The sequence below is a fragment of the Pleurodeles waltl genome, chromosome 9, assembly GCF_031143425.1.
Source record: "Pleurodeles waltl isolate 20211129_DDA chromosome 9, aPleWal1.hap1.20221129, whole genome shotgun sequence".
Classification (NCBI taxonomy): Eukaryota; Metazoa; Chordata; class Amphibia; order Caudata; family Salamandridae; genus Pleurodeles; species Pleurodeles waltl.
This window is the reverse complement of record NC_090448.1, coordinates 1,074,450,904-1,074,468,494: the sequence shown is the minus strand read 5'-3', so window position 1 is coordinate 1,074,468,494 and position 17,591 is coordinate 1,074,450,904. Positions and strand designations below refer to the sequence as shown.

Below are 17,591 nucleotides of genomic sequence, written 5' to 3'. Positions count from 1 at the left end.
CGAACCTGCAAGTTGAATCCGACCTCCTGGAACCCTTGTCCGGATACGCGATGTGGGTTTCCTCGGTGGTGATTTTTACCTTCGGACTTAGTCGTTTTTTCGAGATGAAAATCCTTCGACCGGGGTAAACCTGGATCTTGATCCGACGTCCGTGGAGCCCTTCCCGGATACGATGGCTGGGAGGTCCCGGTCAACTTTTTACCTTCGGACTTAGTCTCTTTTTCGGATGTTTTTCTTTACCGGGACGAACCACGAAGTCAGGCCGGGTCGCGGTTGAGGCAAGCCGGCTAGAATTTCCGCGGCGGGTCGGTCCCTCTCTGGAGCTTTTTTACAAAATTTTTCAAATCTTCTCCAAACTTATGGGGCTTCACCCAGATGTTCTTTTAAGGTTCTTTTGGGGTCCACAGCTCACCCCAAGGGTCCAGAAGTTCTGTGATGGTCCTTGGGGGGTGCGGACTTCAACTCCCAGAATGCACCTGGCGCAAACTCCTTTTTGGCCACTGGACAGTGGTCAGCTGGTCACTTTTTCAGGAGTTGGTGCAGGGGACTCTGGATAGCAATTTTTCACCTGTAGCAAACAGGGAGTCCCTCCTTGAACCAGTTGAAGCCAGGCAAAGTCCTTCTTGTGGTTAAGCCCAAGTGTGCAGCTGGTGCAGTCCTTCTGAGTGCAGGTTCCAGGTGCAGGCCAGGGGTCCAGCAGGGCAGTCCTTCTTCTCCTTGAGTTCCTTCTTCTTGAAATTTGGTGGGGATCTGAGGTGTGGGTGCAGGTCTGCCAGTTTTATCCTTGCTCCTGGGTGAAAAGCAGGGGGGCCCTGGTTCTCCAATCAGGGACAGGGTCGTCCCCCTGTGATGACCACTTCCTGGGAAGTGTGGCAAAAATCCATCCCAGAAGGCAACAGTCTCTAAAAATCCAACATGGATGAATCTGATTTTTGGAGGTTACATCTGGCTGAGCCCACCCACTGGTGTGGCTAAAAATCATAAACACACCCCTCTCCTGCCCTCTCCTAATCTAATCAAGGGGGCACCTAATTGTCTGGGGTTGCAGGATGTGGGGGTGTTGCTGGGTGCTGCAAATGTCCTTCTCTGCCTTTGAAGACCAGTTTGGCAGCCCTCCCCCTTCCTGCCTCACCATCTGCTGAGGGGAGATTCTCTCCCCCAAGCACATTCCTTTGTGTGAAGCCAGGCCACTTCACACCTCATCAAGGCAGCTTTGACTAAGCTGCTGCAGGCTGGCCAATCAGAGCACAGCAGCAAAAACAATGCAGGGCTGAAATTGGCAACTTTTTAGGTAAAGTCTATAACTCTTTACCTGAACAAGTTATATTAAATCCAACAACTGGAAGTTGTGGGATTTATTACAACAATTAATTGGATACCAAATTCTTGGTATGCAACATATAAGGAGACTTTAAAATTTAAAACAAAGTCTCCCCATTCTAGCCTATGAAGGCCATTTACTTCAATGAGGGAAAAACGAATTTGGCTGTTTTTACCTCACCAGGGTTTATAAATCTATTTTTATAAAGTCCCTGCTTATAGTTACATGGCACCCAGCCCTAGGGGCACATAGGGCACACCTTAGGGGTGACTTATATGTAAAAATAAGGTAGTTTAAGACTTTGGAAGTACTTTTAATTCCAAAGTCGAATTTGCATATAACTTTAATTTAAAAGCAGCCAGCAAGGCAGGCCTGCCTTTAAAATGACACTGGGCACCTCAGCAGTGCACCTAGGTGTGCACCACCTATGCTGCGGTCCCTAAACCTACATGCCCTACCATATACTAGGGACTTATAGGTAGGTTAACTTAGCCAATTATAATTAGCCTAATTTGCATATCCATTTTACACAGAGCACAGGCCCTGGGACTGGTTAGCAGTACCCAGGGCACCATCAGAGTCAGGAAAACACCAGCATAAAGTGGAAAATGGGGGCAAAAAGTTAGGGGGCCTCTGCAATCAGCCCTGTTTTCTCACACTATAGCAATGAAATATTCCATGACAGAGCACAGGTTGGGTGGCTCAATCAGTTAACAGCACTTGTCTCTGCCACATTGCATGGGCAGCCAGGTTTGGGCCTCAACATCGGCTCAATATCGTGTGATTCTGAGGCAATCAACTAATTGCCCTGTGCTTAAACAAAACAAATTATAAAAAATGAATGCGAAATTTTTTGATTTCTTCATGCCTAAATGAAAAACATGAATTGATCTCATGTTAAGTGCTCCAATACCTTTGAGTCAAGTTCACTCTAGAGAGGAAAGAAGCACAAGTTGGAGAGGGAGGATGAAAAATGTAAATAGTACCTTGATCATACCACGAGTAGCGGACGGCCACTAATTAAGTTTAATGAATTTGTAGTTCGTCCTTGTTCCACTGATTGAATGGAACTGACGCAATGTCCTACAATGCCCAATTATACACTGCATTGAAGAGTGAAGCTGGGGTGAACCAATGAGAAGTAAGGGCGGGCTCCAAGCCCTTTATTGAAAACAATATCCCTTTCAGCAAACAGTGCATACGCTCTGTTAGGCGTGATCTAAAAATGATGTATTATTTAACAAGGTGTGCTTTTTATTTCACGTTGTTCTTTCAAAAGGAAATACATTATTCTACTGAATTTACTTTTTCTTTGCAAAAGAATCCAATTTGGGCAGCAGATAGTAAACAGCACTCATCAAGGCACTGTTTACTTCGTGGTCTTGTGACTGATTTTGTCACCCTTGAGTGCAGGGGTCACAAAGGCAGTGCCAGGGGTCACAAGGGTCAAGCCAGGGTCGCAGCTACCAACCATCAATGAAGTTCAAGAGGAGGGATTGTGAGTGCTAAAAGTGAGAGAGTGAAGTGGGAAGCAATACAAAAGCAGAAAGAGTTGTGTGCACATGCTAACAAGACAGGAACACTTTCACAACAGTTTTATGAGTACTATTGAATTAGAGCTGAGCTCAAAGTGTGCTGTCCCTGGTTGTTTCCGCCCACATGTGCACCTAAATTAGTAGTACTAAAAATGTGTTTATTAGTTAGCAAAAACCATAAACATCATAGGAAAAAAAAACGCTCAGATGAATGAACAATACAGTATATATTATCAGTTAATACGTTCACTAAAAAATACAATGTGCAAAATTATGAAAAATTTTCAAACAAACTAATCTTACATTTTAGAAAGAATATCCAAATAATAACAGTCAATGTTGATGCAATTAAACAGTATTAAAAAGGCATGACTCGATGGCTGGCGATCAGGGTCCCTCACAATCTGCTGTGGTTCATGTACAATTCCGTGCGGATTATCAAAATGAGTGCGTTCACTAACCAGTGCAGTGTGCAAAAATACACAAAAGGTGCTGATTAGCCAGGCTAATGTATATCAAGATATTAGGAAGATGTCCAAACTAGTTACAATGTGGAAGCTTATGCAAAATGTGCAAAAGATTTGGTATTTAGGGGGTCATTCTGGCCCCTGCCGGCGGCGGAAGCCGCCCGCCTGGCGGGAACCGCCAGAAGACCGTACCGCAGTCAAAAGACCGCGGCGGTCATTCTGACTTTCCCGCTGGGCTGGCGGGCGACCGCCAAAAGGCCGCCCGCCCGCCCAGTGGGAAAGCACCAGCAACGAGGAAGCCGGCTCCGAAGGGAGCCGGTGGAGTTGCTGGTGTGCGACGGGCGCAGTTTCGCCGCGGTCAGAATTGCCCTTGATGCACCGCCAGCCTGTTGGCGGTGCATCTTCCAACCCCGGCCCTGGCGGTCCATGACCGCCAGGGTCGGAATGACCCCCTTAGTCTTAAAAACATATATCAAAATATTAAGTAATTGCCAAGCTTTTGTATATCATAGTTTTTTTTTAAAAGCTGTCAAGGCTAATGGCTATCTAGCTTACGTTGTACTGACTTATGCAAAATGTTTTTGTCAGGGACCTTTGTCATTCATCAACATTACCTAATAAATGGTTCGAAAATTTCCAGAAACTGGATCAGCATTATGGACCAGATGTTGTAAAATCTGATTTTGCGAATTGGAAATTGCGAGTCGGTGCGACTCGCAATTTCTGATTTGCAAAATCGAATGCAGAACAATGTCTCAGACACCGTCTGCAAATCTCAATGGGGTCGCAAAGACCCACCTCATTAATATTAATGAGGTGGGTCGCATTTTGCGACCCCATTGTGATTCCCTGCACTGGAGACAGCAGACCTCCATGTCTGTGACTGCTTTTTAAATAAAGCAGTTTTTTTTGTATTGCAGCCCGTTTTCCTTAAAGGAAAACGAGTTGCAATGCAAAAAATTAACAAAACCATTTGGTTTATTTTTTTCAGAGTAGGCATTGGACCACTGACTGCTCTGAAAAAACATTAATGGTGACATTTACAAAGGGGAAGAGGTCCCCTGGGGACCCCTTCCCTTTTGCGAATGGCTTACCACCAGTGTGACACTGGTGGTAACTGCGAATTGCTTTGCGACCGGTCACAAAGCAATTCTGCATCGCGGTGCGAGTCGCAAATAGGACGGGAACACACTTTCCTATTTGCGAGTCGCATTCCCATTTTGCGAGTCAGAACCAACTCGCAAAATGGGAATGTGCATCGCGATGTGCGTTTTGCATGGCGCAAACTGCGATTTTCGCAGTTTGCGCCTTGCAAAACGCTTCCTACATCGGGCCCTAAATTCTTTGGACCAAATTACTCAAGAAGGGCTGACCTAGAGGATCTGATCCCCAATTCGCAAAATTATTTTTTCTGCATACTTCTTCTCTGTGGGGTCAGGGCTGAGCGTATGCAGATAACATGTAGCAATGTCTCTCCAGTCTGATGGCATAAGTGGCATATTTGGTCTCCTCTTTGGACTTCTTCGCTCCACTTTGGTTGAAAGTCTAGAGTTGGAAAAATCATCAAATCCTAGAGTCAGTAATATCTGCTTTATCTTCAGGGAGTAAGAGGCATCCAGGATAGGTGACTCTTCATGGGTTTCATAAGATTTTAGAACCAGCCACGCATGAGACCGTTTAAACACTTTGGAGGTTATTACAACTTTGGAGGAGGTGTTAATCCGTCCCAAAAGTGACGGTAAAGTGACGGATATATCACCAGCCGTATTACGAGTTCCATAGGATATAATGGACTCGTAATACGGCTGGTGGTATATCCGTCACTTTACCGTCACTTTTGGGACGGATTAACACCTCCTCCAAAGTTGTAATAACCCCCTTTCTCTTTATTTTCTATCTAACTTTGCAGTTTGATGGATTTATTAACTGCTTTCCTAAAAGCTTGCCCAGGAATGTTAAGGTCCCACAGGTCACCTACCTCAAGCATTTCTATATTTTTTCAAGGTATTTTTTATAACCACTATTGCCCCCTTCAAGATCGATTTCCGTCCATACCAGATTTGCCAACATTCCTTTGGCAGATTGCTGCCTGCGCATTTTATGAAAGCCGCAGGCCTAGCAAGCAACTGCCTTACTAGTGAGTAGTTCAGCCTGACTTGGGGAGGCGATGACGATCTAGGTAGCTGAAAAACGTGTTTGTATGAGCTTACCATCAGTTTGTCCAGAAGGTCAGTCCCTGCCCCAATCATTATTTCTGCGCCATATGCACCTAAGTGCAGATGTCTCAGTGAAAATCGCTCAAAAATTGGAAACAGTGCTTGTACAAAGGGATAAAGTACAACAGGAGAGCACAAGTGTCCATAATTTAATGCAGATACAAAGAGGGCTTTACCTCATTAAAAACAATCTGGCAAAATGTTCAGTCTGCCATATGCACAAGACCTATTCTCTGACAGATAGATCGTAGTCATCTAGTTGTCAGCTAAGAAATGTGCGAGCTGAAAATAAAAGATTGTAGCTCTTAAAAAACTAGTTATTTAAGTGCTCCTTTACAAACTCATAGTGTAATTTGGGAATATTATGTATGGTGTTTGCCCTCTCAAAAATGGGATACCCTATTTGATAAGGTATGCTCAGTAATAAAAAAAAAGCAGTTGACAAAACCCGTTATGACAATTTTCACACGCACCAGTATGACAAGCAAAGCACAGAATAAACATATGCTAAAAATGAGGACATACCAGGGAGAATACATGTGCCACAATCCATAGCAGATGGGCTATAATAAACCAGTTACTAATGAATGACTGGTGTGTACGTGTGTACTGAAAATAACCAAGCTGCAGGCAAAAGTAATTTCCACAATGATGTTGCAGTCATTGTAGCAGTGCCCATGGTCTTCAGCAGCAAATGGATGATAACAGAATAAGTATTCAGGCAAAGGATGACACATTTTGGTAAGTCTCAGGAAGGAGTAATGGAGAGATACCATTTCTTCCATGCGTCATCTTGGACATGGTTGTGGAAAAAAAGTCAAACTAATTACCTACAGTCAGGTCCCACTCCATCTCTGCAGATGCAAAAAATTAAACAAAACATATGCCAAAGGCTATCATAAATTAAACAGAGTGTAGGATCCACACAAAACTACCCACAGTCCCATCAATGAAAAAGACTAATTGCCCAGCCTCTCCAGGTAAATGTCAGACAGTAGGAAGCCAGCAAGGCCACAACTTCAGTGGAGCCTGCTGTGTGGTCCTGGGACACCTGGAAGAGTTGGGTGGCATGCCTGGGTGCCTCACAGGAGAGGTAGGAACATCCTACATTAGAATACATGCATGCCAATAGATGCATCAAAGTTGTGAAATATAAAAAGTAAAATCCATTCTAGGCTGAAGCTGTATCAAAGAAATGGCTGTGGACTGAAAGCTCACCCCATAAAGCATTGGTGCAGCTGGGAAAAATACTTATTACACTGAAAGCAACAATAAAGAGTGTACCCTTCCTGCGGGATGTCTTTCAGTTGCAGGTGGTCCCCACAAGCACCTTTGGCACTGCTGCTTCATCTATTATAAAAACTGCTGGCTATAAGACACTGAACATGTCTTTCAAGTAGAGACCATATTCCCTACCAGAGCTCTCCAAGTAATCAAAGCCTTCAGTCACTTGCAGGGTATCTATGTGTCTAGCAGGATCCTGGGGTACCTACTTCTCAGACAACCAAAAACAGGAACTGTCCATGGAAGTTCAAGGGGACCACCTTCGTCCAGGGTCCACAGCAAGTTCACCTTCTTTTAGCCTCAAAAGGGAGGCTAGAGCTGTGCAACAATTTCGAGAGCCAGAGTCCAGTAAAATAATAGCTTCTCCTTCAAGCTCGCAAGTTGAGGTGCCCAAAAATCGGGGGGTCAAGGTTGACAAAAAGCCGTCCTTTCAAAAACAAATAAAAACTGTGGTAGGAAATTGTTTTGGCCTTCTACACACAGCCAAAACATGTTGTTTCTTTCTCTTCTGGCCAGGAAAATTGTGATTCTGGTTCTGATCATAGCTAGGCTGGAATATGCAAATGCACTATATTCAGGTCACCTGCATTACCTAGCAAAACAAAAACTACACAAAATTATGTTGCTCTCTAAACGCTCAAACTTCTGTTAAGGTCTCATATTTCCTTTCCCTTTGGGTGTTGCATTGGCTCCCAGTGAAAAAAACAAATTTTGTTTAAAATCCTGCTTCTGACATTTAGAGTATTGCATCAAACAGATTCAAGATGTTTATCAGCTATGATACATTCTAACAGACAATTTGATTTCTTTCAATAGTTTTTGATCGAAGTCCTTAGGGTGCGCCTTTCAAAAACAGTTGGTTGCTCTGTTTTCCTTCTTGGGCCCCTTGGCATAGAATAAAATCCCTCTTGACTTCTGACAAATTGACTCTGAATATCGGTTTGGAAAGAAGCTAAAAACTTGGCGTTTTTCTCAAAGATGAACCAGACAATCTCTCCTCACCACTTACTTTGTTTAGAGCCAGGACACTCTTCTTTATAAATCTGAAGAAAAGGCATGCTGACACAGTTGCTGGGACAGACACATTTATGAGCTTCATTACTGTGCCTTACCTGGGCCAGGGATAGAGACCTCTGGAATATGCAGGAAATATATCTGGTTGACCCAGAGACATCCAAATTAAGTACCGGCATCGACAAGTACCTCCCAGCTATAAAAATAGAACACTCACCTCAGGTACATTATTTAAATACAGTAGGAGACCACTATGGAAAACGCCAGCAGCATCCGAACTCCATTACTGAGGGGGTACAACAAGAAAACAGCAAAAGTGAAAGCAGAAGGGCAGAGAGCCCCGAGTGCATAGGAAATGAACAAAGTATAAGAACAACCATGTGCATGGACAATACAATAGCCCCGGTTCCCGCACCTCGGACAAAAGTAAAATACTGCTCTCAGGTTAGCCCTGGAAACTACAACCTCAGTAGCCAGCCCGGGTGGGTCACTGATCCGCTTGCCCTACCGCGCCCAGTGCTTGACCTGGAATCTAAAGGAAAAAGGGATAATTGGCCTCCAAAAAGGCAACCTTATGAAGAACATAGGAACAAAGAGTTGCAACTTGGGAGGGATAAAGGCCAGGTAGAACGAACATTGACTAGTTGGCAGCTACCACTTATAACGAAGAAAAGGAAGATAATCAACTTCAAGGAAGACGGTCGCAGGGAGGTGGCGGGCATACCAAGATCCGCACTGAAATAACTAAAGAGCTTGAAGCCACGATCATGTTTATCCCCGAGTACTCCTCAAGAGGAAGTCATGACATCCTAAATAGGACAAATATCCTATATTTGGTCAACTCTCTGCCAGCTTTGCAGAACGTAACAACTAAAGACCTCCTCTCAGTAAGATTCATACAAAGAAAAGAATTAGAGAACGGGGAATCAACAGAAACAGTCTGGGCTTCACCTTGGATAGCAGAACAGATCCTAAAATGTTCTAACATGATGAAGACCTGGGGAATGTCTACTGCTATTCCACAAAAGGAACCATATCCAACAATATTTCTTGAAAAAGCTCCAAAGCAAAACGTGTCGGGTAGGCATGAGGTAAAAGGCAATTCTGGCTCGATACTCCAGGGAGCAATTAGCTCCAAACAACAACTCCCTGAACGAATAAATCTGAGCAATATGAGGTTCTGTCTGTTGGTCAATTCCCCTAGAAACAGCATAGGCAATCCCCCACAGTTGCAGAATTATGAAGATCAGCCATCTAGACGCTTGTAGCAAAAAATGGACGGCTTGAACACAAAAGATAGAACTAGTCCCACATTAAACATTTTAAGCTGGAACATTGCAGGCTTAAAAAGTAAAATGGAGGATAAGGACTGAGTTGAATTCATTAAACAACAAGACATCAGCTGCTTCCAAGAAACTTGGTCTACTAATGCCATTGACCTAGATGGGTTCTCCACTTTCCACTCACCTGCTATCAAACAAAAAAAAGGAAGACCATCGGAAGGCCTGATCATTTGGATCAGAACTTCACTACTGGGAAACTCCGTAGTAACTCATGCTGTATTAAGCAAGGAAATCCAGACGCTTGCAGTAAAATATGAAGAGTGGTCACTCGAAATAGTAAATGTGTATTTCCCTCCTATTAGCTGGGTACAAGTCATGCCAGGTGTGCGGCTCCTTAAGGAACATATCTTAAACAAAAGAACTAAGGGTTGGAGGAACCCAGCACTAGGTCACACGAACAACCGCTCTCCCCAGCTTTGTAAAACCTTTTTACTGATATGCGGTGATTTCAACACTAAACCCCATACTATCCTCTGGGATGAACAAGTAGTAGAGGAAGATCACGTTTGGAACATTCCAACGCCCCTCATCCAACGTTGTCAAGACTCCAATAAAGGAGAATTAATCTTTGAAGCATTAATAGAAGGAGGAATCCGCACATTAAACGGAAGAACAAATTCAGATAGAACTTTCAAATCTACCTTTCGAACTGGAAAAAGGCAAAGTATAATCGATTACATGGCAATAAACATCGAAGCCTGGCATTATGTCATCGATATGGAAATAAGGGACAGGATCGAGAGTGACCATGACTCATTGCTAATGGAGATAGTCCATCCGGACACGAGCCCAGGGAAGGCTGAGTCTCCATTTAACGGAAATAGCTTAACAATAACCATGAGACCAAATAGGAAAAACATATTAAGGTCAAATGTGGATGAATCTTATACGAGTGTACCCAGTCAAACCTGGTTGCTATCACTCAGCACGTTTTTAAACCTACCAGTTAACGAAGCTTTACCCCTCCTGCATAATTTTAATAATCTGCTATTACAAACAACAAAGGAAAGGACCAAGCATCTTCAAACTAATCCTAATACGATGGAGGGCTGGTTCGATGAAGAGTGTTTAAAACTAAAAAAGACCCTATCACAAGCGCTAAAGAATCGGCATTTGAACGACTTTGATGAGCAACATTTTTATGAATGCAGGCAACAGTAAAAAAAATTACTGAGATACAAAAGGAAGATATTCCCACATAAGCTCTGGAAAATGCTCCTGCAGGCAATATTGGCAGGAAACTGCAAAAAGTTTTGGGAGATAGTCAGGTGGGGATGCGAAGGCCCTTCGAAAAACCTAGAACTGAATATCAACCCACAACTCTGGGTAAAGCACTTAACCGCCTTGTATCAGGAAGAGGTGAAGACGGCATCCGGGAGTACTAATAACTTAAACAGTCTTACTCAAGGGCTGGAAGGCAGTAATCAAAGATCAAGTAAGATATTTCCACTTCAACTGACCTATGTAGTACCATCAAAATGGCCTGTTAGATCGATAAATGAAACCCAGAATGAATTAGTCCCTAACAAATTCCCTAGCACAAATTCCATGCAAGTAACCCATGCCATTCCACGTGCAATGGAGTTAATACCAGATTTCAGTGAGAAAGAGATTAAACAAGTTATTCTCCTCCAAAAGCCGTACAAGGCTGCAGGCCCAGATGGTATCCCTTCAGACGTTTATCGTAACCAGCGAACGTTATGGCTACCTGCTCTAGCCCGTCTATTTAACAGTGTTTGGCACCACGAGGTATACCCCAGTTCTTGGAAGAAATCAATAATTGTTCCGATTCACAAAAAAGGGCCTCGGGGCATGGTGTGCAATTACAGGCCTATCTCATTGCTTGATAGTGTTAGAAAAATTGTTGTCAAAATGATTCAGTTGCGCCTAGACCAATGGCTAGAGGATGGAGATTTAATATCGACACATCAAGCTGGTTTTAGGAGAGGCCAAAGCACAACAGATCAACTTTTTAAGTTGAACATGATCTGCGCTAAATACGCCACCCTAAAAGATTGTCCATTATATTTGGTCTTTGTGGATCTTCAAACAGCCTTCGACAGCGTAAATTGCCAAACATTATGGCAGTCATTGTCGGAAATGGGTATACAGGGAAAAATTGTAAGGCTGTTAATTCTACTGCATACAGGAAATACTGCCAGGGTCAGATATACTACGAGAAATGATTATACGGCAGAAATTCCAATCAAGCGAGGTGCAAAACAAGGCTGCGTTTTGGCCCCAATCTTATTCAATTGTTATATAAATGAAGTAAGTCGAGACCTGAGGAAATTAAATCTGGATGTGCCAAAACTAGCCAATGAAAGTATACCTATCCTGCTCTTTGCTGATGACGCTGTATTACTGGCAAGAAGGGAGATAGCAACGCATCGACTACTTAGGGGTTTTGAATCATTTTGCACCTCAAGGAGCATGGTAATCAATGAGGGGAAAACAAAGTTTATAATTCTTAAACCAAAAACAGACAATGCAATAGACTTTTAGGGCAAACAACAAGCCTTTGGCCCGAGTGGCCACTTATGACTACCTGGGTTGCAGACTGGCCAAAAAACTGACATGGAAACCACAAATTTATAAAAGTAACATCTCCTTGGTCCAACAAGCTGGAGCGGTACTCAGATTCGCAAAAGCTACAGGCAACCATTCTATGAGTTCTGCACTGCTTGCATATAAAACAAAAGCAAGGGCCGCAGCACTTTATAGCGCAGAGATCTGGGGATTTAGAAAGACTCCATCAATACAAGTAAACAAAAAATAAATTCTACGCTGATTACTTTGTTTAGGCAACGCCACACCAATGAATGCAATAAGAATTGATCTACAAATGAGAAAGGTTGAGGACTACATTGCACTGGCTCCAATAAGATACTGGATCCGTATTTGGGCAAAAGAGGAACTCAAACCACATAGAGATGTACTTATGGACAACATGAAGCTACAAAGTCATCGGAAATTGCCCTGGTTCAACCACCCTTTCTGCTATCAGCCAGGAAGACCTCTGGCTCCATCTAGGAAAAATCAGAAGGCCTAGTTTATCTGTCATAAAAAAGGCATACTGGGAGCAAAAGACTCAGAGCATGTGTGAGACACTTAGCCCTTTATTTAAGCGTTAGATTTTGTTTAACCAAGAGCTTAAACCAGCAATTTGCATAGACAGTATTTATCTGGAAGAAAAAAGGGTTCTCTATTTTAAATTGCGTATGGGCACACTATCAGTGATGGCAGTGACCAGTAGATGGTAACCCGTCCCTCCGGGTAGATTAGAATGTTGTCCATGTCTTCATAGTGGCCAAGAAACACTATCCCACTTCCTTTTATTATGTCACTTCACGCTCAAACTCCGCAAATTGTATTTAAGTCCACTTTTTAGATCATACGGAGTTAGGAAGTGCAAAGAGGCGGAAGTATTATGTATGCGATCAGATGCGAAACACATTGTGACAAAGGTCTCCACTTACATACTGGAAGCATGGAAGTTACGTTTATCAATGCACCCACAGTTGGCACAAGTATAATTGCTTGAGTTATCCCATAGCTATTATTAGCTTGGGAAATCGGTGCAGGTTGTTGTAAAACGGGGCTAGGTCCTGGGTTACTATTAAACTGTTGGCAGGCACCGTAAGGTCCCAAATGATTAGTACCAGAATAAGATATCTAAATTTTAGATTTATCATGTTTTTCTAGAATCAGTCAAGAGTTTTATGCAAATTATGGTCATAGAGCAAGTTTTATGATAATGCAGGGCAAATTGGATAAATTTTGGCACGTTAAATCAAAAATTCAAGTACAGTTTTTTCTTTTTATTGAGACGTTTTATTTAATGCGATTTTTACAGAGTTTGATGGATTGGTATTTATTGTGTGTTATTGTTATGGCCGGATAGGCTGACAACAATTAAATAAATGGTAAATATCTGGTTGAGGTGCAGGAAGCCAAGAATGAGCTGTTATGTGGGGGTTGTAGATGCTGTAGGTCCTCCACTAATCATTAAATATTCCTTTTGTATTCTGCTATACACATCCTTCACATGTATCTTTGCATCACAACACTTTTCTTGATGTATTCCACAATAAGCATCCTTCCCCCATTGCATTCACTCATTTAACAAGCTCCTGCTAAAAGGTCTGCATGTCATTTGCATTAACAATGCATGGAGCAGCCTAAAGAGTTGATCAGAGAGTTCAACCACATAGAGCACCACAATGTCTGCCTCTTTCTCTGTAGCATTCTTCTTGCTCTACATTGGTACTGGTGACAGTGTGTCTGTGTGCCTCTCTGTAGAAGTGCAACACAAGTGGAAGGTGGCATGACTTTAGAAGGATATGCTATTTTTGAGTTTATTACAGCTTGTGTGTGTGAATGTGGTAAGTTGTAGCTTCTCACTATACTCTCCATCCTCAATACAGTGCAGCATATGTTTGTGATTTGCAGTATTGATGCTATGCCATTAGGCATTACACTACAGTATACAAAAAAGTGCTAGATGGAAGGCTTGAATTAATCTCAGTCATTGGTAATTTCTCAGGCCAGTATCCCAGCCCATAGATATTTTGCACACCATGCTACCTCGGTTTGGACCCAGGTATATGCAAGTCAGTCTTCACCTGATTTAATGTAAACAGCCCAGCCAGAACTGCACTGTGGCTACGGAATCAAGGGAATGCCCAGATGTGGGCCCCATTCTTACTGTGCCACTGGACCCAAGCTGCACCCAACTGAAGAGTCCCATTTAGGGAAAACCCCGCCTTGGGTTGCTGGTGTTCCAGTTCAGTGATGACCTGGCTTGACAGTTAGGGCGGGACTGTTCTTATTGGAGTAGGGTCAAGACTGATTTTCAAATGGCTTGGTCCAAACTGAGGTGGCATGATGGGAAAAAGAAGAATGGGTTTGAATGCTACCCCAAGCTTTTACCAGTGGTTAGACTTATTGCAAGCATTCCTCCCATCAATTTATGTGTGTTTGAAGCTATAAGGCATAGCATTTTATATGCTCATAAAAACAAACACATGCCCTTCAATCAATGATTTGCATATGCAATTTGAGCCAAAAGCACAGTGAGATCCTGCAAGACATTCTGTGAATGGAAATAGTTCAGAATTGGTGTGACCTCTCTTTCAATCCAAAGCTTCTCCAAAAGCAGTAGGATGACTCCAACACCTCTGTAGGCAGTAGTTTTGCTAAAACAATAGACAACCTCCTAAATCAACGTATTGGCAAGTATGAGATCACACAGATTGCTCTGGTACCCCATTACGTTTTCCAGAGGTGATGTGGATTACATTGATTGCGCTTGTTTAGAACTACCAACTGACATAAAGGGTTGTTACCCCCAGGTCCTATCGTCCACATCCTGCCAACTAAACTGGCGACAAAAGAGTCAATAGGAACAGAGTCTGGCAACACCTGGTCCATATCCTGTAAAGGGTACAACTTGGCCATAAACCGGGGAAGAATAATTTTGTCAGGATCTTTCCACTCCCTCTTAATCACCTCTTGAATACAAGGATGAATAGGGGCACCCACCGGTACAGTACCTGGTGTAAAAGAGAGCCAGATGAAGTCACAGGAACATCAACCTCAGGAAAGTCCATGTTCAATATCACATGCTTCATCAGAGGGGGAAACAACTCTTTGGAAACATATTTGCCCTTCTGTTCCTCTGGAGAAGGAGCCTCTAACTCAGAACTGGAGGAGGGAGATTCAGCTACCCCAGATGGAAACACCCTAGGAGGAGCCATTTGAAACTCCAATAATGTCTCTCTAATAAGTTTGTGCAGGTGGGCATCATCTTTCTTCCTGCTCCTCCGAGCTTGCCTATGGGAAGAGGAGGAGGATGAAGAACAAGAAGAGGAAGAGACATCCACATGCTTCCTTTTAGCTGTGTGTTTCCCATATCAACACACGCAGCACCTCCAAAAACCGGCACAAGAAACTGACCAGGAACCAGAAGGAAGGGGCCCCCCAAAAAAAGAGGGGGAGAAAAAAAGGGGGAAAAAACGACCTGCAGCAGAAGCCCCACCCCTAACTCTGAGTCCCAGAGGAAAGCGCACCATCAAAAAAATCCATCCAGGTGGCACAGAAAATGCCTTGTGAAAAAAGTAGAGCATAATCTGTAAAATGAAAGAAAAAGTACCTGACATCCATCGGGAGAAGTGTGGTGACTTCCTCATCGTTACCGCAACATCAAACAGATGGAAGCAGGACCCAGAAGCAGAGGACGTGCTTCCTGCAAACTCAGGCACCCCAGCCGCAAAGAGCTGAACAAAGGACCCGCCCAGTGGCCAATCGGCACGAGAGAGGAACACGGAACTGCAATGAGGCCAAGCACTCATGCATTAGCCCAGCAGCACAAAGCTTCCCCACCGCCCAGCTGGAGGAAGCAAGGACAACCGACATCTGGAAGAGCAGCACTGTCCTCGTAATCCCTGCCATCGGACAGAAAAAAGAAAGGGAGGAATAATGGGTAAGTACATGATTATGTGCTACCCGGTGGGGGCAGGGTATGACGCAGCATTCCACGTGTTCTTTTTCTGTCATGGAGATATTTCTCTCCATAACGTAATGAAGGGGACGGAGACTACCGGACCAGGAGTAATGAAGATTACCAGTAAGTAACTTAACATTTCAGAACTGGTCAATAGGTTAAAATGTCTCTTTTGAACTTGTCAGACAGTGTCAAAGACTACAGCAATGCAATCAGCTTCCCAGTCATTGTTGCAGAATTTCATCTGCAATTCTAAATCGTCCCCAGAGGTAACAAGCAGTACTTCATGAAGGGTAGAAAAGGAAGATTAGAATAGAAACTGAGGAGGGAATGCCGAGGTGATTTTGATTTAGATAACATTTTAAAGTTGGTAAGCACCTTAAAAAGTTGGATGTGAATAGATTCCAAGCATAAAAATGTTATTTTAATATGTATGTACCCATTTAAAAACGACAATTACTCAGTAAAACATGCTGATTTGAGATGTCTTGCACTCATTGTTTTGATTGCTCTCCCCGCTATCTGTCTTGCCTTCTGTTGAGGTGAAGTGTGATTTCCTTTGCTCAGTATATCCCTTTCCTTCAACCAAGTAATAAAGTGTTCATTTGACAGACAGCTATGTGACTCCAATTAGACCTCACAATTACGCAAATCTCATCGAAGTAAAAAACAGGAAAAAAATGTCCCTTGCACATGCTTTTAGCTTGGCAGACAATCACAAGTTTCAAGCAGTTGTTTCTGTTGTTAAGGCAAAGTTGTCAAACTGTGTGGGAGAGTGAATGACAAGTTATTGTGAAGACAGGTGGAAACTTTGCAGAGAAGCAGAAACATTCCTTGAACTCCAGCAGTAGATAACTTTGAAGTAGAGAGACTTTAATCTTGACTATAGCAGGTCATGTCTATTCCCTAATCCATGCATCCATGTAAAATTTAAAATAAATTCGACACTTGAGTTTCAGCATTATGCGTTTTAAATATTATATTATTATGCTCGATGAAACTTCATTATGGCGTTGCAAATATAAATTACAAATAATTTGACCAAAAAAAGAGAATATTCAGTTGCCATTACAATTCGTGTTACAATTAGTTGACAATACCCAGTGACTTGGAACGAGTACAATCAACTAATACATGCCGCTAATCATATACCACTGGCTACATAACATATTAAACAGTTGTCACTCAAGACTTTAGGCCAGATGTATCATCAATTCCAAAAGCGATAACAAAATTGTGTTGTTTTTTTTAATCGCAATTGAGTAATCGTTATTGGAATATATGAAACTCACAAGGGCTCGCAAATGGACCTACCTCATTAATATTCATGAGGTAGGTTGCAATTTGCAACCCATTGCGAAAGGCTACAATCACAGGGATAGTGTCCTGGGCTCGGCAGACCACCATGTCTGTGATGGCTTTTAAATAAAGCAATTTTTTTTTTTTTTTAATGCAGCCTGTTTTCCTTAAAGAAAAATGGGATGTGTTTAAAAAGAAAAATGAAAAGTTATCTTTTAATTTTTTAAGAGTAAGCAGTGGTTCCTGGGACCACTGCCTGCTCTTAAAAAATGTTTTTGCATACATTCACAAAGGGAAAGGGGTCCCTTGGGGACCACTTCCCCTTTGCCAATGGGTTACCACCAATTTGAAATTGGTGGTAACTGCAATTGTTTTGCGACCACAATCACGATCACAAAACAATCATTCATACCTCTGCATTTCGGTATTAGGAAGGGACGCCCTTGACACGCCCCATCCCAATACAGAATCGGTATGTAGTCGCAAATCTAGTTTGCGATTCAGTAACAAATTACTGAATCGCAAATTGGAATTAATACATACCAAAATGCATTTTTGCCATTGCTAACGGCCGTTTGCGATCGCAAAAATGTTTGATACATCTGAC

The 17,591-nt window shown here is 42.7% G+C and overlaps 1 long non-coding RNA gene across 1 annotated transcript in view; it reads right to left on the bottom strand.

The window, feature by feature from the left end:
• Window positions 1-15,625, bottom strand: part of LOC138258780 (uncharacterized) — a 167,476-nt gene extending 151,851 nt beyond the window's left edge. The window contains exon 1 of the long non-coding RNA XR_011198565.1: window positions 15,335-15,625. This is a non-coding gene — a long non-coding RNA (uncharacterized lncRNA). The remainder of the gene's footprint in view (window positions 1-15,334) is intronic.
• Between the last annotated feature and the right edge of the window lie 1,966 nt (window positions 15,626-17,591).